Source organism: Pleurodeles waltl, chromosome 6, assembly GCF_031143425.1.
Source record: "Pleurodeles waltl isolate 20211129_DDA chromosome 6, aPleWal1.hap1.20221129, whole genome shotgun sequence".
NCBI classification, from domain to species: domain Eukaryota; kingdom Metazoa; phylum Chordata; class Amphibia; order Caudata; family Salamandridae; genus Pleurodeles; species Pleurodeles waltl.
Window position 1 is genome coordinate 442,042,216 of NC_090445.1, and position 24,844 is coordinate 442,067,059.

The 24,844-nt window shown below is 45.4% G+C and overlaps 1 long non-coding RNA gene across 2 annotated transcripts in view; it reads right to left on the bottom strand.

Moving 5' to 3' along the window:
* Nucleotides 1-1,856: 1,856 nt before the first annotated feature.
* LOC138301968 (uncharacterized) overlaps nucleotides 1,857-24,844 on the bottom strand; it is a 175,442-nt gene continuing 152,454 nt past the window's right edge. For both annotated transcript variants that reach the window (XR_011205192.1, XR_011205191.1), the window contains 2 exons: nucleotides 13,091-13,193; nucleotides 1,857-2,067 (listed from right to left, as the gene is read on the bottom strand). This is a non-coding gene — a long non-coding RNA (uncharacterized lncRNA). The remainder of the gene's footprint in view (nucleotides 2,068-13,090; nucleotides 13,194-24,844) is intronic.

Below are 24,844 nucleotides of genomic sequence, written 5' to 3' on the forward strand. Positions count from 1 at the left end.
TCACAATATGGCAACTCTGATAAGACTTCATCAAAGCAAGAATCACAAATATTAGAACATAACACGGCGTCAGCATAGATCAACCTCAGCAAAGTAATGTTAGCGCATTGTTCAACAAAGTACAGATTCAGTAATTTGTCTATATGCGTCTGTTTAGTGAACCCCTTAACTAACCACGAATTAGCATTGGCATGTTGGACTTCATGCGAAACAATTTAGTAACATTAATTTGGAAAAACCTTTAACTATGGTCTCTGTCAAAATGAAGCAGTTAGTACCTAGAAAGGAAAAGCAAACAGACAATCACAATTTCATTGTCATATAGTTACCCTCTGTATTGGGTCAGCACTCAGGTTCTGTCTTCGTCCTCAGGATATCAGTTGATTCGCCATCGGTCAGGAACTCAGTTCAGGCAGGAAGGGCAAAGAGGGTACTTCCTTCATAAGGAGGTAAAGTGTAAACGAGCAATATAAGGACAAGGATGGTTCTAAGTAAATTAGCAAGTCACCAAACAGTGACAACGTTTCTGGATCATATCAATAGCATTTCCCCAACCAATCTCTAGACTCTCCTGTTCTCCATTCTAAACTACTTCCTTGTGTCATAGGTTTTTATCCCTTTTTCGTCGTACATTCCCCTAAATGTTCATTGGACCAGGGGTTGCACCCCACTATCCTTACCAAATTATCTTCAAATTAGCTCATCGAATTTGTCACCCCATAACAGTTCTCACGTATTTTATTGGTCCTTATGATTCACGTCTTTAGCGGGTGGAATGTCCGGAATGATTTCATACTCTCGTGGTCCTTTGCACATCTTCAGTCAGTGGCTCCATTGTCTGTACCGGTTCAGGCGACCTTGTACCTGCCAATGGTCTACAGTGTTGCATTCAGCTAAAATGTTTCTACGAGCAAGTCGAATTTCATGAGAACGGATCTACTAAAGTTACATTCAGCTTCTAGTTTGGAGAAAAACAAGAGTTCATGCTCTTCAGCAAGTCAGCACACTGCACGTTTAGAAAAATACATTTAATATGAGAGTCAGGCAGCTAGGCCTCGACTCATGCTAACTAAGATCTAATGATTTATTAGCAGAACCTTAGCATATAGGTTTTCAATAATAATGCAAAATCACATTTTAATAAAACATTTCATAACTATTAGTCAGTTTCATTAGTCCCCGTGTATATTGGCGGTCACTACCCATGGGCACATTTCAAGCGCACGTTTTAGGAAAACATATTAATACATTTTCTATGCAGCATTATTATACATAGGTTCATAAACATTTCATGTTAATATTGATTATATAAGCTACGCTCTCTCACCATGATTAATAGCTATTGGCTGCTTGTGAAATCAAACTCAAACTAAACACAGTTAGGTCACAAAACAAATATGCACTTGCAGTTCTTTAACAGACATAATAATACAGAAAATTATGTTTTACTAGTGTCATGGAAGTAGTGTCCAGCTTTTTTTGCATTTTAGAAAAGCTTAGTTAAAACAATTTATTTTTTAAACAAAAGGTTCAGGAGATTGGAAAACGTCTGTACTTTAACGTCTTGATCCAATTGCCAAAGGCTCTCACATTTAACTTGTCTTCCAAAAAGATTTCAAAACAATCTTACCATGCATCTTTCAGGTCAAGGTAACAAATAATAAAAACAAAACAATAAGATATCATCCATTCTGAAGTTCTCTGAAGCACTCAAACTGTAATGACACTTCAAGGAAAGAAATTAAGGGGTCTGGGAAGCAAGTAACTGCTAAATGAAACTTTTCCTAGCTTTTGTGAAGGAAACTTTCAGTTCTATTAAGGACAAGGAGACTAGGATTATGCAGTCCTTTCTTCACTTTATTATAAACAGCAAGTTCAAAGTTCAAACATGACCAAGAACAAATAAAACTTCAAATCCCATGATGCCTACATATAACCATGGCAACCCATAACAAATCCACTGTCCATAATAAGGAGTATATAAGTAGCTGACAGGCACAGTCCTTCCTCTTCTTCACTGAAGGTAGTTAAGGAACTCGCGATCTCAGTCACCTTTGGAATCACCTCCTACAAAATAAAGAAGTGATCAGAAAACAGCAATCCCACAAGAATACAATATCATTATTTAAGCGGAAAGAAAATCAGTGAGATAACATAATGTATAACAAGATCATCACCAATAACACTACATATAATCAAACAAGCCTCAAACAGAGAGGAAAATACCACTGACCTGTAGAAGAGGAATCCACCCATAAACAATAAGTTAATAAATCAACATTGGGTGGGTGATAATGTCGCAGTATGAGGGAGGGATAATCCTCGTCTCCGTGTCCTTAATAGAATTAAAAGTTTCCTTCACGAAAGCTAGGACATTTTTCATTCTGTATCAGGACCGGAGGCAAGGATTATGCAAGTTCAACGCTTACTCACCACCAGAGATGTTGCTTCATGAATCGGTTTGAAATAAAATCTCTTGAAAACTGATTCAGATGACCAATCCGCTGCATTCATAATGTCCTCCAATCTACCACCTACCTGAATAGCTTTGGAAGCCATCGCTCCCCTAGCGGAATGAGCACCAAAACGCCTAACATCAATCCCAGCTTCAGACATGAGCCAACGAACCCACCTGGCTATAGTAGGGGAAGCCACTGCCTTAAACGGTTTCTTGATAGTAATCAAGAGCTGTCTCTCCCCTGGAGGTCTATCTTCCTCCATGACAGCCTCATAGGATTTTAAACATCTGACTACCCACAGCTTGGGATGAGACTCAAAACTGGGATAAGAAACCAACCTGGTACTCGTTTTAGTCCTCCTTGAAATGGTAAACGTAACCCCTTCGGGGGTGAAAACCCGCGTTGAAACATCCAAAGTGAGCACATCAGAGACTCGTTTACAAGAAATGAGGCACAAGAGCATAGCCAACTTAGCAGAAATCTGTTTCCTGGACAAAAACTGATTCTCCGGCCAGGAAGAAGTAAAATTAAGAACTTTATTAACATCCCATAATCCGGAGTATCTAGGTTCAGGAGGTCGAGACAAACAAACCCCTTTAAGCAGTTTACTTACCCAGGGGTGTTCCCCAACCGGAAGATTATTGATCGTATTGTGCCCTGCCGAAATAGCAAAACGAAAAGAATTGATGGTACAATATGCCAAACCTGAAGTAAAAAGCTCAGCCAGAAAATTGACTACGAACTCAACTGGAGCCCCCACGGGATCCACTTCCCTCTCCAGACACCAACAAGCCCATCTGTTCCAGGCCGATCTATATCGTTTGATCGTACCTGGAGCCCACGACTGTCTGATAAGAGCTGTAGCGTCCCGTGAAAGGCATACGTTCTACCAATGTCCCCTAAAATCCTCCAAGCCATGAGTTTGAGGTGTCACTGAACCACCAAAGGGTGGGGCCGACCTAACGGATCCCGAAGGATTCCCAAGGAACAAGGAAGTCTGAGAGGAGCCATTCACGACAACTCCAGAAGAGTGGGGAAACCACGCTTGAGCTCTCCAAATCGGAGAGATCAGAATCAAGGACGCCCATTGACGTTGGACCTGCGCCACCACTCTGGGAATTAATAGAAATGGAGAAAAAGCATAACTTTGGTTCTCAGACTAGTCCTGCAAGAAAGCATCCACCGCGGTTGCTCCCGGATCGGGGCTCCAACTGAAGTAAGTTGGGATTTGAGCATTCCACCGAGAGGCAAATAGGTCCACAGCACATGGACCCCAACGATCCATCAGAGACCGAAAGATCACTGGATTCAGTCGCCAGTCGCTAGTATCCCTGAGAAAGCAGGAATTCCAGTCTGACACCTTGTTCTGAATTCCCTGAAGATATTCTGCTGTTACAGAGATCTGTCTCTGGAGGCAATAATGCCAAAAATTATTCGCCAGATCCGCCAGGACTCTGGATCGAGTGCCCCCCAGTCTTTTTATGTACTGGACGGCCAAAATGTTGTCCATATGAAGAAGGACACAACAGGATACTTTGTCGTGAGTCAGGGACCGAATCGCAAACGAACCCGCTAAGAGCTCGAGGCAATTGATATGAAGGTTCAACCCCTCCGCAGTCCACTGACCCCCATATAAATCTGACCACACCTGGCTCCCCAACCCAGTCTCCTGGCATCCGACTCTATCACTTGGTCGGGGAGGGAGACAAAGATGGCCTTCCCCTTCCATGCGTCCACATGGCTCAACCACCACTGCATCTCCGATCGAGCTTCCGAAGAAAGCTCCACCAGTGCCAAATACGTATGTCCCTTCCTGAGATGTGACGCCTTCAAACGTTGCAGGACCCTGTAATGCAAGGGACCCAGAAAGATCACCTGGATAGGGGACAACAGAAGACCCACAATCCTGGCAATCTGGTGGAGGGAGGTCCTGTCCTTGCGGAGCACCTCGGAAATCTCCTTCTTGATCTTGGAGATCTTGGGCTCTGGGAGCTTCAGAGTTGCCGACGTAGTGTCCACTACGAACCCCAGAAAGGTGGTAGACTGCAACGGGAGAAGAGAGGACTTCTCCGTGTTGACAACAAAACCAGGTCCTCCAACAGAGCAATAGTCATATTCGCGTAACGCAACAGATGCGACTAGGACTGATCCATCAAAAGGATGTCGTCTAGATAAATAATCAGCCTGACACCCTGAGTCCTCACAAACTCAACCACCGGTTTCAGCAACTTCGTGAAGCACAAAGGTGCTAAAGAAAGGCCGAAGGGAAGACACCTGAATTCGTAAATCTGGCTCCGCCACTGAAACTGCAGAAAACGTCAGTGAGGAGGGTAAATCGGGACCGTAAGGTAAGCATCTTTGGGGTCCAAGCGGACCATCGAGTCCCCTTTGCACAGAAGATCCCTGAGAAGATGGATACCCTCCATCTTGAAATGGCGATAAACCACCCATTCGTTGAATGCCTTGAGGTTTATCCCCGGACATAAACCCTTGTCCTTCTCTTCGACTAGGAAAATGTTGCTTAAGAAACCCCTCGGAAGAGGCGCTGGAACAATGGCCCCTCTGCAAAGAAGAAGTTGTACCTCTGCGTCTATTAATTGAGAATCTTGAACACTGAACTGAATGGGAGGAGGCCGAACCGGCTGAACTGGGGTCCCATAGAACTCTATGTGGAAACCCGACACTCTCTCCAAGATCCAAGGGTCGGAGGTGAGCCGGGCCCAATTCTCTAAAAAGAGAGCGATTCTGCCTCCTAGCTCTTGAGGGAAAAAAGGGGGATGCTCACCACCGCTTCCTACTGGAGGATTGGAACCTCCTCTTGAAACGTGAGGAACGTCCTCTACCGGAACCTCTGTTGGGGAAGAACGCCCCCTGTCTTCCGTCATTCCAACCGTTGTTGCGGTGTCCTTGAGATCTGGAGGGGCTTGCCTGCAGGGAGCGGCCGGAGGAGCGACCCCTTCCTTGCCTGGCCCCAGAGAAAACCTTGCCTGGAAAATCTTGCGCATCGAGGACTGCACCTTGTCCAAAGCAGAGAAGGTGGAAACAAATCTCCCTAACTCCTTCACTAAGGGGTCCCCAAGGAGATTGCCCTGGACTACTGCGCCTGCCTCTGATGTCGCCAATTCCCCTAATGTGGGGTCAATCTTGATCAGGATAGAGCAACTCCTCTTCGTAGATACCGCCCTTTGTGCCCATCCAGCGACTAAATCCGCATGCAACGGTTCCCCTGAGACCTTGGTCGAATCTGCCAACTCAATAATCTTGGTCAAGGGCCCCAGGACATCCAAGAGTTTATCCTGACAAGCCCGCCAAGAACGATCGATTCCCTTCTTGGGATCACGCATGTACGTGGAGAAAAAAGTACATAATTTGGGGTCCAGAGAAGGCGTAGCCGCCACCTTGTCCTCAAACGCTGGCCTGGGACATTCCTCCCAAAGGCGGGCCCGAACCTCCTTTTCCTAAGGATGGCGGATGGCCTTGGTGACGTAAGTCGCAACTTTGGGAGCGGGGACCCATTCAGAGGACTGAGGATGGTAAATGTCCTCCGGATCAAACATATCTGAGTCCTCCCAACCTTCTTCCTCTACACTGGAGGTATTCGCTGATGGGCACCAAGGTCTACCCATAACGCAACCCTCATCCGATGAGCCCTCATCATCGGAGTCACCATCCCCCACCCGCGAACGGGGCGATCCCACAAAGGGATCCAGTGCAAGGGCAGCAGTGCTGCCATGCTCTCTGGGTACAACATCCTCCCGGCAGGGTACAGGATCAAGCGTCCGCGCGCTCTTGCAAAAGGCTTGCCTAAATCTGGCGAAACCTTCCAGGTGCCCCGAGTCACGCTTCCGAGAGGAAGAAGATGTCTTAGAGGTACCAGCCAGTGGATCTGGATCTCCCAATACACCAGACCAATTGGACACCTTGGGCCAGATGTAGCAAACGTTTGCGACTCGCAAACGGGCCGATTCGCAATTTGCGACAGCGCAAAATCGGAAATGGGATGCAAAAATCCCATTTCCAACTCGCAAAAAGCGATGGGACCAGTTTGCGAGTCGCATCCGTTGCGACCCCATTTTGCGACCCGCAAATTGCAAGTCGCAAACCTTATGCAATTGCAACTCGCAAATTGCGACTAGTCGCAAAAAGCCCAGTTTGCATGTCCCATTTACCACTAACTCAGAGCAGGTGGTAACCATTACCAAAGTATAAAAGGGGACCCAGAAGGCATCTGGGTTACTCAAGATGGCGGAGATATACCTGATAGCAGTGAGGAGGAGAGTCTACGCAGCCCTGCAGAGGAGGAGGAGGGGCCACAGACAGGAGAAGATATATAGAACCAGGCAGACTCTTTTTCAGCAAACTGAAGAGGAGATCTATGACAAATACCGCCTTAGCGGCGCAGCCATTCTAGAATTAATAGATTTACTGAAACCACAGCTAGAACACAAGACTCTGCGTGGCTGCGCCATCCCTACGCATGTGCAAGTGCTATGCGCACTGCACCTCTTGGCCTCAGGGAGCTATCAGGGGGTCATTGCCGTGGCAGGTGGGGTATCCCAAAGTGCAGTGTCAAGGTTCCTCAGGGCATTCCTAGATGCCTTAGTCACGCACATGTCTCACTTCATATACTTACCAAGGAATGAGGCAGAAATTAACAGCACCAAGCTGGACTTTTACCGCATTGTCCACTTTCCTCATGTCATAGGGTGTGTAGATGGGACACACATTCAAATATGCCCCCCTGCTAATCTGGAACACATTTTCCGCAACAGGAAGTGTACCCACTCACTCAACATACAGGTTGTTTGTGATGCCCATTATGTCATCACGGACATCGTAGCTAAGTTTCCTGGCAGTACCCATGACTCATACATTTTTAGGCATAGTGGGATACATCAACGCCTGGAACGTGGGGAATTTGGAGACGGTTACCTCCTAGGTAGAGCCACAGACACTTGCAGACATACACACAGGTCACTGTGCACGACAATCTGGACTTCCTAACCGTGTACTTTTGTGCCCAACAGGTGACAGTGCATATGCTCTCAGGCCTTGGATCATGACTCAGTTTTTAACACCCAGAACTGAATCAGAGAGGCAATACAACAGTGCGCATAAGAGGACCAGGAACCTGATCGAGCGCACCTTCGGACTGCTGAAGGCAAGATTCAGATGCCTCCACCGCAGTGGAGGCGCCCTCCAATACACCCCCATTACCGCTTTCAAAATTGTGGTCGCATGCGCCATCCTCCACAACATAGCCACCCGACGTGGGCTACCTCTCACCCCTGCAGACCCAGATCCTGATGATGAAGAGCAAGAACAACCACATCGCCATCATGGGGATAGGAGTCTAGCTAATCAAGGCAGACTGAGACGGGACCACATTGCAACGCAATATTTTGGACGGTACGTGTCAACTCCCACCATACTCACCTATTAACCATTTGTTAAGTGGAACAAAAATAACTGTTTTATTAATGTCAGGTAGAAACTATATACAAGTTGAAATTGTCCATGGGCAGGAAAATGCCAACCAGTCATGTGGCACATTAACGCCATGTGCCACATGAATCTGTCCTGGCTGTTATCTATGATCTCCTGCCCCTCCTACCAGCCTGGCTGGTCCCTGCTGCGTCCATGGTGCTGTGCCTACCACTCCTCAGCACCCTACTGTGAGTGGCAGAGACACTGCTCACTGTTGAGCCCTCCTCCCAGGTGTATTTGGTAACTTCCTGGCTGTGATGTCATCATCATGTGCCAGGAAGTGTTTCCAGGGTGTTCTGGTATGCTTTCTGGAGTGTTCTGCTGCATCTGCAAGCAATTTTGAAGGTATTCGCAATTTGCGACACCCACTCGCTAATTGCGAGTTCGTTTTTTGCACACTCGCAAACAGCGACCTCGCAAACTGCGGACTCGCACACAGCGTTGCGAGTCCGGCTGCGAGTCGCAAAATCGGATCGCTTTTTTTTCTGGCATTCCAATTTGCGACTCGCATTTTGCGACTCGCATCAACTCGCAAAATGCGAGTCGCAATTTTTTTTTTTGCTACATCTGGCCCCTTGTCCATTAACCTATCCAACCTATCCACCCTATCTTGCAGGGTTGCTAAGGCTTTTGCCACCGCCTGCGAAAGGAGTCTGTCCATGCCCTCAGGAAGGTGGCGTTGAGGAGGCCAGACTTCCTCTGTCCCCAAAGAAGGAGCATAGGCATGGTCCACAAAAGAGTCCATAGAAGGAGTGGACGAGGACATCACCAGAATAAAGAATGTATATACACAGGAAAAAATCCCAACCAAACAATTTAGGGTGGAGAAGGACCCAGGGCCAGACCAGTAAAAATATGCAGCGTACCCCCAGGAGGGGTGTCAATAAAATGGGGTGAGAGCACAATAAACACCCAACCTAAAATAATAATAGGGCAGCCCCATTGCCGTGCTCTGAAATGTACAAAATATATATGGTCAAGAGCAAAACCCTAAAGGTTTCCCTAAGGGAGAATTGTAAGCAGGTAGTGCCTGCACGTACCGCAGTGCGGTGTCGGCGAGGGTTGGGGGCCACAGAAATCAGGAATCCCTGAGGGCCAGATCCTGAAAGGCCCTGACGCGATCAAAAAGCACAGCATGCAAAGCGCTGAGGCAAATGATTGCAGAGGGACTCGTACGCGTGCACCTAGCAGTGATAAGGTGTCACTGCACCATGCACTTGGGCCGCAGCCTACCGCGCAACAGAAGGAATGTCAGGTATGCGAGGAATGGAACTCACGTACTGACAGAGCAAACACCATCACAAAAAACACAGGCAACAAAGGCAAGCGCTCGTGCCACGAAGGCAATCCCCAAACCCCTGCTTAAAAGACGAGAAGGAGCTAGGACTTAACTGACGGGCATCAGTGAAGAAAGAGGACGGACTGTGCCTGTCAGCTACTTATATACTCCTTATTATGGACAGCAGATTGGTTATGGGTTGCCATGGTTATATGTGGGCATCATGAGATTTGAAGTTTTATTTGTTCTTGGTCATGTTTGAACTTTGAACTTGCTGTTTATGATAAAGTGAAGAAAGGACTGCATAATCCTCGCCTCCAGTCCTGATATAGAATTTTCCCCTTACTAGAGATTTAACTTTCAAAATGACTGCTCCATCCGACATCCAACATCTCAGAAGACAAATCTGACTCAAATTGTTTCCTTATAAAACTTGTCTGTGGCTTGTCTTACCCACTTGTCAACTTTTGGGTGCCATGTTGGAAGTATTTTCCTGCCTTGTTATTAAGGAAATCAACTTTAATTTTTTCAAACATCACAAAACATATGTTTTACATTCACAGTGAATTAACCAATTAGTGTGATTATTTCCTGTGACAGCCACAACACCCAGTCTTGCAACCTTAATAACAATACTGACAGAAAGAGGAAATTAGATGTTTTAGGTATATTTGTGAAGTTTTCAGGACATTGTGGGTAAAAAAAAAAAACATACCAGGAACTATGCAAGTCACACCACCTTAGACAGCCCCCAGTCTATAGAGTGTCTCTGAGTGGCAGCTATCCGAGAGCCTATAATGTGCAACCATGCATCATGGCAAGAAAGATGACATTGTGAATACTCTGGGTGTAGTTTTGAGTTTTGAGATATTAGCTGGCAGAGAGCAGATAAATCCTTATTTTCCTGCTTTTCAAAGCAGAAATATTATCTAGTGTCTGAAAGGAAGCCCAATGATAAGAAGGTTCTGAATCCTGCTATTTTCTCTCCTTTTTCTCTAAGAGTCTCATGGGCTTTCTTCCCCCATGTGTGGGTAAATTGGGGTGTTTTACCCGGTAGCTACCGAGCCTGCGGGAGGAGGGCCAGAAAGCACACCAGATCACGTGGGAAACAGGTTCAAAACAGAAAAGGGTGCTAGGATTACATATCCAGGCTCTTAGCACAGAGAGCCGTCCTACCCCCTGTTTGGATGTTTCATCTCGTATCTTCCTGTCCCATGGGCAGAAAGCCCACTCACACTAGGGATTGGTGTTCAAAAATGGATGTTGCCTGTCTTGAGATTGGGTCCAGCCAGTGGACAATAGGAAGTATTTCTGCCACTCAGGGGAGTAGTGGGGTTTATGCCTTCTCTGCCAGCCCATATCTCAAAACTACACACAAATTAACCCACATTTCTTCTCAGCTGACAAGGGGATGACTGAAATATTTGGTGTCTGAGCTGGTTTGGGTTAAAATAATATTTGGGCTTCAGGGGTGGGAGGTGTGGCTCAATGCAAGAATGAATCAGCTCCCAGCCAACTATTAAAAAAAACCCTGGGTCTGAATTACACATTGGATACACTGTTCCTATTTGTGCCATGGTGCCTCCCCTGAGAAGAATGTTTTGTTGTAATTAGGGCTGCAGGTTGAAACATCAGCTCTATCCTACATTGAAGGCGGACTGGCCTCTTTTTGAAAAAGGTCATAATTTGGGGGTCCTTGGGACCCCATGCTATCCTCCCAAAAGGTTCCCTCAGGTGGTGCCATGACTGTGACCCACCTATTTATAGTACAAAGTCAGTGCACCTCCGAACTCTTTTTTTGTCTTTGCGCCTGTGTCTGTAAAATTGCAGAGGCGCAGAAGCACTATGGGCCAGTTGTATCAAACGACCAAATTGCATTTCTTAAACAGCGAATTTTAAGAAATCGCTATTTAAGAAATGCACAATGGTATGTATGAATTTTGCGATTCAGTAAGAGCGATTTCTTAAAATTTGTAAATGCTATTACCGAATCGCAAATAGAGAACACAACCCCATTCGCACCTATGGGCCTGTTGCAAATGTTTTTGCATTTCCCAAATTCAGAATTCCAGTTAGGAATTCGCAATTTAGGAAATGCAAACCCCAGGGTTCTGGGGGCCTAAGGCCCCCTCTGTTGCACCCCAAAAATATTTTTACTGACATGTGAAGCACACACATGCCTTAGGGGCATGTGTGCGCTGCTTGTCAATTTAAAAAAAGCATTTATAATGCATTTTTAAAATTTGCACATGGGTACCACCAAACTTTAGTTTGTGGTAACTGCATTTCCTAAATGCCCAATTTGCATTTAGGAAATGTTTGATACATGTGCTTTGGACATCGCAAATAGGAATTCTCTATTTGCGATTTCCAATTTAGAGAATCACAATTTGCGATTCTCTAAATGGGGTCGCAATTTTAAGGAAGCGCTAAAATAGCGATTCCTTAAAATTGCACTGCGAATGCCTTTCATACATTGTGAAAGGCAATTTTTAATTTGCAAACGGCCGAATTTTGCAATTCGCGATGTTTGCGAATGCAAAAAAGCTTGATACATCTGGCCCATTATTCCCTTATTTACATAGGGACACACTCCCATGCAAATTAGGGAATGCTCTGGAATGATTGTCCTGGTGCAAGATGTGTGCTTGCATAATCCACTAGGTTGAAGGAGTCACTCAAGTATCTCCATTCCTTTCCATAACACCAAAAAGTATGGGATTGCAAGGAGTGAATGCAATTGCACCGTTCGGGCATTTTCTGTAATAAGAAGGCCTGTCTAATTCGCCTTCTGTGTCTTTAGGAAGGGCAGATAATGGCATTTCCCCAATCGGGCCACACCACATGTGCAGAAAACGTGTTTGCACAGTGTGTTGTGGGGGCAGTCTGCTGCCAGTTAGGCTAGCCTTCCCACCCAATCCTATATTTTTTACAGTCATGGTTCGATGGGTCCTTCTACCTACTCTCTTTGGGCAGGCTGATCGAGTGTAAATTGAGAAGGCTTAAGCACTCTTATATCCTGCCTCCCAGGGGGCAGAAAGACTGTGCAGGATTAAGGTGGAGGAGGTGATTCCTGAGCAGGGATACACTCAGGAAAGGTACTGTTGGAAAAGGGAAATTCTACCCTTTCAAATGGTACATCTCCGTTGTAGACTGGTGCTTGGGGAACTGAAAAGAAAAACATTACAGGGCTGCAAGAGAAGATCTTATTTATAGCCTTAAATTAGACCATAAAACGTTAATACCTTTCATAGAGGGACTTTCTCCTTTTAATGGGGAGACATGATGCTCACATCCCCTGCACCAAAAGGGTTCATACATTTCACATTTCAAAATCTCTGCTACTTTGGTACGCCCTCATATCTCTAAACGCACAGATCAATGGAAGTGGGAGCTTTGTCAGTAAAATTCAAAATGTAAAGAGTTTACTTAGGAGGACTTTTTGCAATATTCCTCTAAATGAAAAGTAATTATTAGAGTGCTCAACGTAAGAATCAGATGAACTGTTTGCTGCAATATCACGAAGAAGGAAGTAATTCATACCATTTGAAAACAATGTTCAGATCTGACAAGCAAACAAACTTGGCTGACCATATTTTAATTATAGTATAGTCATATGTCTCTTATTTCCCCTGCACATGGTCTTATTTCTAAGCTGATTAATAAGAACCTTTCTTACCAAGGGCCCCTAATCTGAATTCCCAGGACATCTTCAGAAGCAAAGATCTTCCACAACTTCCCATCGAGGTTAATTCTTAGTATAAGAAGAGCCAACCGAGATTAGTGACTGACTCTGGGGGTAAGGCGGTGGTTGGGGAGAGAAGAGAGCGAGAGAGATTGAGAGACAGCGATAGTTCTTGTGTACCTGGAGCTCCTGTGGAAAGAATGACAGGTGTGTGTTGATAATTTCCAGCAGGACCCTTCGAATTCTGGTGGTAAGTTACACTCCTTCTCCCAGGATAGGTGGCCTGTGACAAAAGAACACACCTTCAGCAAACATACATAGGTGCTTTACAGTCAGCTTGCGCATGCTTTTCTTACCCCCTCCTTCAGTTATTTGTGACTTACCTCCACAATCTCTAAACCCACTTGCAAACACCACCATCGAGTTTACCCTTCTAGTCTCCATAAGCTAAAATACGACTTAGGCAGAAAATTGCTCTTTTTCTAAAAAAAGGTTAATTTAGAGAGCTTTTCAGAACATGTCAAACAAGAATTACTGAAAGAAATCCACGTGTCCACTTGGGATCCTTTGAACAGTGACCCCCTGAGCATGTTTTTTTTTTGTTTCTTCACTGATGATAACAAGCCTAATAACGTTTTTTATGCCGTGTGTTACCTCACACAAGTCACACAGTTTGTCCATTTTTCCTTTTTTCTTCTGCTAAATCATCCTCATTTAAATTCATACTTCAAGGGTGCCTTTGAAGAAAAGAGAAGCCAAACGTGAGAGGCCCCTGGTTAGTGCAATAACCTGAGCTCCATGTAATGGCCTGAAGTAGCTGGAGCACTCAGCAGCGGTGAGAGAATGATGGTTGTAGTCAAGCGTGGAAGCGCTGGGTCAACGACCAGGTTCCAGGTTGTAGAAAGGTGTCTTGAAGGAACAGGATTCCAAAAGAGGGTACAAGCCCCCAGCTTCCAAGTAACAGCACCCGGGTTGCTCTTGTTGCAGGCGGATGGGCTTGGAAACCATTTGCAGTGTTGGTTGGAGACAGGTCTCTGGTATTTATAGCCTGTCATGCACATGGAGAGTGCTGCTTACGAAACAGAGGACACGTTTCAGCAGGAAACAGAGGCAGACACTAAGGCACTAACTGGTTACTGGTTGCTGTACTAACACAAACAAAACACCAGACTCCTCTGGCGGGAAAACAGGAAACGTAGGCCTTTTAATTATTGCCTGGCAATGCATGTTTTAACAAAAGTACAAGGCAATTGCACTTCATTAAACAAACTTGTTTACTGCTGACACCAACTAAAGTGCAAAGCATGACTTCAATTAAAAACCTAGCACAGCATGCAAAACAAAGTAAGGGCAAAGGCAACTGCTTAAAAAGAAAATAGTGATGACAATGGGCAACATACAGCACAGACAGGCCAGGGTATGACAGTTCTCCTCCCTCGAAGGCCAACTAACTAGGAGTTGGCTAGTAGCAGGTCCATCTTGGTACTAGGCCACAACTCCCACCCCTGGAAACCAAACAGTCATCCAGCCCCACAACTGAACGTTGCGTATCAGACAGGAGCATGGAAGTGTGCGACTTGTTCTCAGGACTTGTATTCAATGACATAATACAAATTCTCTTCACCCTGTTTAGAGTCTAAAGTTTTGTGGACCTCATATTTAGTGTGTTTAGCAACCATCGGAAGGGCAGGGGAGGTGATTCTGTACAAGTATTTGATTGAATTGATTTGTGAAGGGACCCGAAAAACAGGATGGATTTGGTAATTGTCGGGTTGGGTAAGTGTACACATAGTGGTGTTGGAGTTTTCGTAGCCCTTTTAATTGAAGGTTTGTAGTGGCTAGCCAGACTAACATGTAGGCTGTTTCTTGTTTCTGTTGCTGATCAGCCTGCATTTCCATTGTGACTTATATTTAAGAAGTGTACTTTTGCCCTCTCACAAATATTTATCACATTAGCATTGTGCGTTTGTACTGCTGGGACCTGACTCGTGACTTTTTGTAGTTTCATGGGAAAGACTCTAGGGCAGTTGTTCCGGGGACCCCTGGGGGATCACAAAGCCTCCTCAGGGGGTCCTTGACTGCTCAAAAAATTAAATAATATTGACGGATTAGGTCCCCAGCTTTCAGTAATGACTCAGTGGAGGGGTCCCCGGATTGCAAGAATGATTCAGTGGGGGTCCCTGGGTTCCACTAGTGATAAAGTGGGGGTCCACAGAAGTCAAAAGGATGGGAACCACTGCTCTAGGGTACTATCCGAGGTTACAATTGAATGGAGAGACCTGAAAGCAATGTGTGTGGTGGTGTTGTACCCAAGTCAACCAGAATGAGGGCAAGAACCAAATTACTGGTGAATGTAGAAAGCAAACATCATAGAAATTGTTCCAAGGATTGATTGACCCTTTCAGTGTGCCCATCCATTTGGTGGGATATGTGGAGGACAACCTGAGGTATGTGCCGAGTGATGAACACAACCCTCGCCAAAACTTGGACTTGCAGACCTCGATCTGAAATGATCACTGAGAAAATTCTGTGTAACCAGAGGATTTGCTCAATAAAGACGTCAGCCAACTTCATAGAGGTGGGAAAATGGGCCATTTTTGTTAACAAATCCTCCACCCCTCAAATGATAATGAATCCTTTGGCCAATCCGAGATCTGTCACAAAGTCCATGCTGATGGTGTGCCCGGGGTCCCGGAAAAGGCATTACTTCATGGAGACTGTAGGGTGGGAGGAACTTGATTTTTTATAAGCACAGGTTGGGTAAGTCTGGACAAAGGTTGTGACATCCTTGGTCACTGTTTCCCACCATAACCATCACAGACAGTTTCTTTGGTCTTTTGTTCTCCAAGATGCCCTGCTAATGGGTGGGAATGACACCAATCTAGCAATCCCTTGCTTAATTCTGGTGTGGAGCTATATAGTAAGTTCTCATGGTAGAATAAGTCAATAGTGTGTTGTGCCGCAAGAAGGTAGTGCCTCCACTCTTGCAAAGCCATTTTGGGTATCAGCAGTTCTTATTCGTTAATGGTATAGTTGTGCCCTACATAGAGTAGCCTTTTTAAGGAAGAAGGCTATGGGGTGCATGTGCCCTGTCTCTGCATCTCGTTGTAACAACACACTTTCCCACATTTTATTAAGAAGCATCTGCTGCTAAAAATTATGGAAAAGTGGGATAAGGATGTTGAAGCACAGGAGCAAACATGAATTTTTCCTTGAGCACAGAAAAGGCAAGGTCAGCTTATTCTGTTCAGTGGAAGAGGGCTCCTTTCATTAAAAGTCTTGGTATGGGGGAGTCACTATCTCAGAAAAAAGTGGATAAAATGCTAATAAAACTTGGTAAATCCAAAAAGGCTTTGAACATCTTTCGCATTGCTTGATCTTGGCCATTTAAAGATTACGTCCACTTTTTTCTTGTCCATCTGAATTCTGTTGTGGGAAATCACAAACTCCAAAAACTCTATTAGGGTGACATAGAATGTACCTTTGTCTAAGTTGAAGTTGTTTTTTGGGCAGTATTTTCAAGTCTGCTCAAACATGAGCAATGTGTTCTTTTTTATTCCAGGAGAAAATCAAGATTTTTTTTTGTGGTGACAATTAAACATATATCAAGTAAATCTCTGAGAACCTCATTAAGAAAAAACGGAAATGCGCTGGGGCATTAGGTAGCCCAAAGGGAATTACACAACATTGTTATAGTCCATACTTAGGGGGTCATTCTAAGTTTACGCCGCCAAATGACCGCTCCGTGGTCAAAAGACCGCAGGGGCCATTCAGACTTTCCCGCTGGGCCGGAGGGCGCCCGCCAAGGGAGCACCCGCCGGCCCAGAGGGAAAGGCCCTGCAACACAGAAGCCGGCTCCGAATGGAGCCGGCGGTGTTGCAGGGGTTCGACGGGTGCAGTTGCACCCGTCGCGATTTTCACTGTCTGCTATGCAGACAGTGAAAATCATGCTGGGGCCCTGTTAGGGGGCCCCTGCACTGCCCATGCCAGTGGCATGGGCAGTGCAGGGGCACCCAGGGGCCCCACGACACCCGTTCCCACCATCCTGTTTCTGGCGGTGAAAACCGCCAGTAACAGGCTGGCGGGAAGGGGGTCGGAATCCCCATGGTGGCCCTGCTTGCAGCGCCGCCATGGAGGATTCTCCCAGCCGGGGCTAATCCGGCGGGAAACCGCCGGACCCGGCTGGGCGACCGCGGCTTTACAGCCGCGTCGGAATACCACATGAAGCACCGCCAGCCTGTTGGCGGTGCTTCTGTGGACAGCCACCCTGGCGGTCTATGACCGCCAGGGTTGGAATGAGGGCCTTAGTGTAGAAAGCGGTCTTGCATTTGTCACCTTCGCACACTGGAATCAATTTATACGCCCCTGTAAATCTAATTTATTTAATATATAATGTTGAGTTCCTCACCTAGTCCAAAAGAACAGAAATCAAGGGTACCAGGTATCAATCCTTAATAGTCACTTTATTTAGGGTTTGGTAATCTATACACATTCCCAATTCTCTGTTCTTTTGGAACAGAAAACAACAGGAAAGAGAATGGTGAGGGTAGAATGTCAAATGAACCAACTGGCCCAAAGCTCATCTAAATACTCATTCAGGGTTTGATTTACAGGTTCAGAAAGTGCATAGATCTAACTACAAGGCAATTTTGTGCCTGGTATTAATTCAATTGAGGAGTCAAAGCTTCTGTGAGGGGCCAACACAGTAGCTTTCACCTTGTCAGACACATCTTGGTAGCCCCGATATTGACTAGATAAACCTACAATGATGAGGTTCAAAGATGATGCGCATGTGAGCAGAAGTGCCTAGTGAGTGGCCAGTTTATAACATCTTTGTAAACAAAATTTGGAATCCAGAGTCACCTTTTGTAGAGTCCAATCTGTTTTTAGGTTACACAACTGTAGCCAAGGCACTCCTAGACGGCTCAAAAAAAAGTATCTATCAAATCAAGTTTCATAGTCTCAGAATAACTGTTGTCACAAAATAATTGGATGGGCTCGGTTTGAAAAGTGATAAAGCCAGAAAGTATTTCTAAGCCATCCACTGCCCTTCCACGCTCTGGATGATCCTTATGAACTATGGTGATGCCAAGGGTTTTGGCTAAGGTGGGATTAAAGACATTTCCAGTTGCTCTAGAATACAACATGATTTTTTGGAGGGCTTTTTGAAACTGATTGGAGATAATTAGCATGCCAGTGATGGTAAAATATCTAGGAGTTCTAGCAAAGGTGTTAGCAAGATATTGTGAGATCTTGTTCCTCTCCAAGCTTTTCAGTCTTCCAATTCTGCTGAGGCGGAGGGTGTCATTAGCAATCACTGTTACCTTTCTGGGATTCTTACACTTGACGGGGCATTCTAAGGCAAAATGACCAGCTTTTCCACAATACACACAGATGTTTAATTTTCGCCTTTTGTCCTGCTTCTCTTTCAAAATAAGGCCTGAATTTCCCCAATCTGCACAGGTTTCCCTATGTCAGATGTGTTGTTTTAGTTGTCTTCACCTAAAATTGTCTCTGCTACATGTGAGTGGCATAATAAATGATTAGTACCTACAGTGAACTCACCCTTTTTACCTTGAAGTATGTTGTTGTAGTGGGTATGTGGCTAATTGAAGTTAAACTTTGTTCTTTTTTTTATTTCTTGTAGCATCTTTGGAGAAATGCTTTGGAAGAGTTCTTCGGATCACAGCATCCAGAAACTAAGTTTTTGCTGTGTATATTTTTGGGTCTAATTAACTTATTATTCAGCTGTACCTCCGGTAGAATGTGTTGACATCTAGGTAAAGTGCCCTTTTCTGTCTATTTGGTGCACTGTCACCATTTTGTTAGTCTAGGCCTCTGCGGGTAGGCTTGTTTGTGTGATCTATTTTTTCTTGTTATGCATCATGGAGTCGTTAAAAACCTTTGGGTTTTCCGAGGACCAATTTTTTTGCTCTGGTATTCAGAGCCAGGTGATAGTAACAAGATATTAAAAGCACAGGATGAGGATGGTCTAACTTTGAATAATTTGAAAAAGAAATTGAAACAGATTGAGGCACATGCCAACTTTATTTTGGAATATCTCAAGGCCGGAGTTATTCTGATGGGCCTTAGGGTCAGAAATATTCCTGGCCTTGTTGTAGAAGTTTGTAAATTCTTAGAAAAATGGTCCCTTATAGCAAAACGGTGTTCAAGAGATTCGATGATTTTAATTATAGAGACAGCTATAGAAATGATGAGCATACTTGAAAGTGAAATTACTGACCTAGAAACCAAAATTAAACAAAGAGGGACATTAGAAGAAGCCAAAAGAGTCCTGGAGAAGATTGACAGTGAAATAGAGTGATATCATGATTATCTTTTAAAAAGGAAGACGGAAAAACGTAAGGATTTACAACTCTTTTCTCAAGATAGGGTTTATCCCTACCTTAGAGAAAACTTCAATTTAGAAGAATCAATCAAAAGACCTAATCATATTCCCATTACATACAAAAAACAAAGGGTCATGTTTTCCGACACCTCGGAGTCAGATGGTGAGGGAGGATCTAATAGACATGATCTTACTAATGACAACACAACAAGAACAAATGCTTTTTTAGACAACCGGGGGGGTTGGAACAGCCCTCGAGGGAGACCACAGAACAGGAGAGGTAAATCTCATCAGCACATGGACCAATCCCATCAGTTTCTACAAAGAAGGAGACAACAATATTGGAAAACATAGATACAGCTAAAGCTCTCCCTATTTTTAATCTGACCAATTTCCATCTAGAACAGGCAACTCTAGATCTTCTAGGAAAAGGACTTTCGTTCGTTCCCAGTCAAAGGATAAACAAGTTTGAGTTTATGAAATACATACAGACGTAGTTTGATAAAATTAGATTACATTATTTTTTCCAGATTAGGGAGACTGTTATGGAATCTAACATTGTGGAATTTAGACCTCCGTCCATGTTTACCCCAAATTTGGATCCGGTTGTGTAGGAAAGTACCATCTTGCCTGGCATGTTACCCCCATATTTCACTGTATATATGTTGTTTTAGTTGTATGTGTCACTGGGACCCTGCCAGCCAGGGCCCCAGTGCTCATAAGTGTGCCCTGTATGTGTTACCTGTGTTATGACTAACTGTCTCACTGAGGCTCTGCTATCCAGAACCTCTGTGGATATGCTCTCTCATTTCTTTCTAAATTGTCACTAACAGGCTAGTGACCAATTTCACCAATTTACATTGGCATACTGGAACACCCTTATAATTCCCTAGTATATGGTACTGAGGTACCCAGGGTATTGGGGTTCCAGGAGATCCCTATGGGCTGCAGCATTTCTTGTGCCACCCATAGGGAGCTCTGACAATTCTTACACAGGCCTGCCACTGCAGCCTGAGTGAAATAACGTACACGTTATTTCACAGCCATTTACCACTGCACTTAAGTAACTTATAAGTCACCTATATGTCTAACCTTTACCTAGTAAAAGTTGGGTGCTAAGTTACTTAGTGTGTGGGTACCCTGGCACTAGCCAAGGTGCTCCCACATTGTTGAGGGCAAATTCCCCGTATTTTGTGAGTGCGGGGACACCATTACACGCGTGCACTATACATATGTCACGACATATGTATAGCGTCACAATGTAACTCCGAACATGGCCATGTAACATGTCGAAGATCATGGAATTGTCACATCAATGCCATTCTGGCATTGGGGAGACAATTCCATGATCCCCCGAGTCTCTAGCTCAGACCAGGGTACTGCCAAACTACCTTTCCCGGGGTTTCACTGCAGCTGCTGCTGCTGCCAACCCCTCAGACAGGTTTCTGCCCTCCTGGGGTCCAGCCAGGCTTGGCCCAGGAAGGCAGAACAAAGGACTTCCTCAGAGAGAGGGTGTTACACCCTCTCCCTTTGGAAAAAGGTGTTAGGGCTGGGGAGGAGTAGCCTCCCCCAGCCTCTGGAAATGCTTTGATGGGCACAGATGGTGCCCATCTCTGCATAAGCCAGTCTACACCGGTTCAGGGATCCCTCAGCCGAGCTCTGGCGCGAAACTGGACAAAGGAAAGGGGAGTGACCACTCCCCTGACCTGCACCTCCCCTGGGAGGTGCCCAGAGCTCCTCCAGTGTGCTCCAGACCTCTGCCATCTTGGAAACCGAGGTGCTGCTGGCACACTGGATTGCTCTGAGTGGCCAGGGCCAGCAGGTGACGTCAGAGACTCCTTCTGATAGGCTCCTCCAGGTGTTGCTAGCCTATCCTCTCTCCTAAGTAGCCAAACCTCCTTTTCTGGCTATTTAGGGTCTCTGCTTTGTGGAATTCCTTAGATAACGAATGCAAGAGCTCATCAGAGTTCCTCTGCATCTAAATCTTCACCTTCTGCCAAGGAATCGACTGCTGACCGTGCTGGAAGCCTGCAAAACTGCAACAAAGTAGCAAAGACGACTACTGCGACCTTGTAACGCTGATCCTGCCCCGCCTTCTCGACTGTTTTCCTGGTGGTGCATGCTGTGGGGGTAGTCTGCCTCCTCTCTGCACTAGAAGCTCCGAAGAAATCTCCCGTGGGTCGACGGAATCTTCCCCCTGCAACTGCAGGCACCAAAGAACTGCATCACCGGTCCTCTGGGTCTCCTCTCAGCATGACGAGCGAGGTCCCTTGAACTCAGCAACTCTGTCCAAGTGACTCCCACAGTCCAGTGACTCTTCAGTCCAAGTTTGGTGGAGGTAAGTCCTTGCCTCCCCACGCTAGACTGCATTGCTGAGAACCGCGTGTTTTGCAGCTACTCCGGCTCCTGTGCACTCTTCCAGGATTTCCTTTGTGCACAGCCAAGCCTGGGTCCCCGGCAATCTAACCTGCAGTGCACGACCTCCTGAGTTGTCCTCCGGCGTCGTGGGACCCTCCTTTGTGAGTTCGGGTGAGCTCCAGTTCACTCCACTTCGTAGTGCCTGTTCCGGCACTTCTGCAGGTGCTGCTTGCTTCTGAGTGGGCTCTTTGTCTTGCTGGACGCCCCCTCTGTCCCCTCAGACAATTGGCGATATCCTGGTCCCTCCTGGGCCACAGCAGCATCCAAAAACCCTAACCGCGACCCTTGCAGCTAGCAAGGCTTGTTGGCGGTCTTTCTGCACGGAAACACCTCTGCACGACCATTCACTACGTGGGACATCCATCCTCCAAAGGGGAAGTTTCTAGCCCTTGTCGTTCTTGCAGAATCCACAGCTTCTACCGTCCGGTGGCAGCTTCTTTGCACCCACAGCTGGCATTTCCTGGGCATCTGCCCACTCCTGACTTGATCGTGACTCTTGGACTTGGTCCCCTTGTTCCACAGGTACTCTCGTCAGGAAATCCATTGTTGTTGCATTGCTGGTGTTGTTCTTCCTTGCAGAATTCCCCTATCACGACTTCTGTGCTCTCTGGGGAATATAGGTGCACTTTGCACCCACTTTTCAGGGTCTTGGGGTGGGCTATTTTTCTAACCCTCACTGTTTTCTTATAGTGCCAGCGACCCTCTACAAGGTCACATAGGTTTGGGGTCTATTTGTGGTTCGCATTCCACTTCTAGAGTATATGGTTTGTGTTGCCCCTATCCCTATGTGCCCCCATTGCATTCTATTGTGACTATACATTGTTTGCACTGTTTTCTATTGCTATTACTGCATATTTTGGTATTGTGTACATATATCTTGTGTATATTTGCTATCCTCATATTGAGGGTACTCACTGAGATACTTTGGCATATTGTCATAAAAATAAAGTACCTTTATTTTTAGTATATCTGTGTATTATGTTTTCTTATGATATTGTGCATATGACACTAGTGGTACTGTAGGAGCTTCACTCGTCTCCTAGTTCAGCCTAAGCTGCTCTGCTAAGCTACCTTTTCTATCAGCCTAAGCTGCTAAACACCCCTCTACACTAATAAGGGATACCTGGGCCAGGTGCAAAGTGCAAGTACCCCTTGGTACCCACTACAAGCCAGTCCAGCCTCCTACATTGGTTGTGCAGCGGTGGGATAAGTACTTGCAACTACTTACCACTTTGTCATATTGTACTTTTCATAAGAGAAAAATATACAAAACAAGTTCAGTGTATGTACACCTAACCAAAAAGTTTAGCTTTTCTTCTCTTACTCTTTTTCTAGGTGCTGAAAAGTACCTCTAAAACTTTCAAAAAGTTCTTAAAAAGTTTTAAAAGCTTTTTCTGTCCTTTCAAAAGTTCTGAAAACTTTTTCTTTCTTTTTCTGTCCCTTAAACCTTTTCTATTATGGCTGGTACAGGTCAAACTCTGGATCTGTCCAAGACTGCATATGACCACCTTAGCTGGAAGGCAGCAAGGAGTCTCTGTGTTGAAAGAGGTTTAGGGGTAGGGAAGAATCCCTCTAGAGAACTATTAGTTAACATGCTCGTTGAACAAGATAAGACCTTAGTTGGCACTTCTGGTGAGAGATTAGCTGATAGCTCCCACTCTGATTCTGGGGCACCCCTAGTAAAAGAGTTAGAAGGGAGCCTTCCCAACCTGCCCCTTAGCAGGCCACCTAGCATAGCTGGTACTAATGTGACTTCTCATCACAGTAAGAGTGTGAGTTCCCATCACAGTAAGAGTGTTACTTCTGTAGGCCAGAATGTTAGAGTGCCATCTGTTAGGGACAGGTCTCCCTCTGTTCATTCACACCATTCTTCTGTGTCAAGGCATGCCCAACCCACCCTCCCTGAAGACAGAATGTTAGAAAGGGAACTCAATAGATTGAGAGTGGAAGAGCCCAGGCTGAAGCTTAAAAAGCAACAGCTGGATCTAGACAGGGTAGCATTTGACTTAGAAAAAGAAAGACAGAGGTTGGGGTTTGGACCCCAGGGTGGCAGCAGCAGTATTCCAAATAGTCATCCTGTAAAAGAGCATGATTCTAGGAATCTGCACAAGATAGTTCCCCCTTACAAGGAGGGGGATGACATTAACAAGTGGTTTGCTGCACTTGAGAGGGCCTGTGTTGTACAGGAGGTCCCTCAAAGGCAGTCGGCTGCTATCCTATGGCTATCTTTCAGTGGAAAGGGTAGGGATAGGCTCCTTACTGTTAAGGAAAGTGATGCCAATAATTTTACAGTTCTTAAGAATGCACTCCTTGATGGTTATGGCTTAACCACTGAACAGTACAGGATCAAGTTCTGAGAAACCAAAAAGGAGTCTTCACAAGACTGGGTAGACTTTGTTGACCATTCAGTCAAGGCCTTGGAGGGGTGGTTACATGGCAGTAAAGTTTCTGACTATGAAAGCCTGTATAACTTAATCCTGAGAGAGCATATTCTTAATAATTGTGTGTCTGATTTGTTACACCAGTACCTGGTAGACTCTGATCTGACCTCTCCCCAAGAATTGGGAAAGAAGGCAGACAAATGGGTCAGAACAAGGGTGAACAGAAAAGTTCATACAGGGGGTGACAAGGATGGCAAGAAGAAGGATGGTAAGTCTTCTGACAAGGGTGGGGACAAATCTAAAAATGAGTCTTCATCAGGCCCACAAAAACACTCTGGTGGGGGTGGGGGGGGCCAAATCCTCTTCAAATCAAAACAAAGAAAAGAAACCATGGTGCTATTTATGTAAAATAAAAGGCCATTGGATAACTGATCCCAGTTACCCAAAGAAAAGCACCAAGCCTCCTACCACTACAACCCCTGCTGCTACACCTAGTGCCCCTAGTAATAGCAGTGCTGGTGGGAGCAAACCTACTAATAGCCAATCCAAGGGAGTAGCTGGGCTCACTTTTGGTAATTTAGTTGGGGTTGGTCTTGTTAGGGAGACCACAGAGGCTGTATTAGTCTCTGAGGGGGCCATTGATTTGGCCACCTTGGTTGCTTGTCCCCTTAATATGGATAAGGACAAGCAACTTCCCTTAATAAATGGTGTTGAGGTTCAGGCCTACAGGGACACAGGTGCCAGTGTTACCATGGTAATAGAGAAACTGGTCCACCCTGAACAACA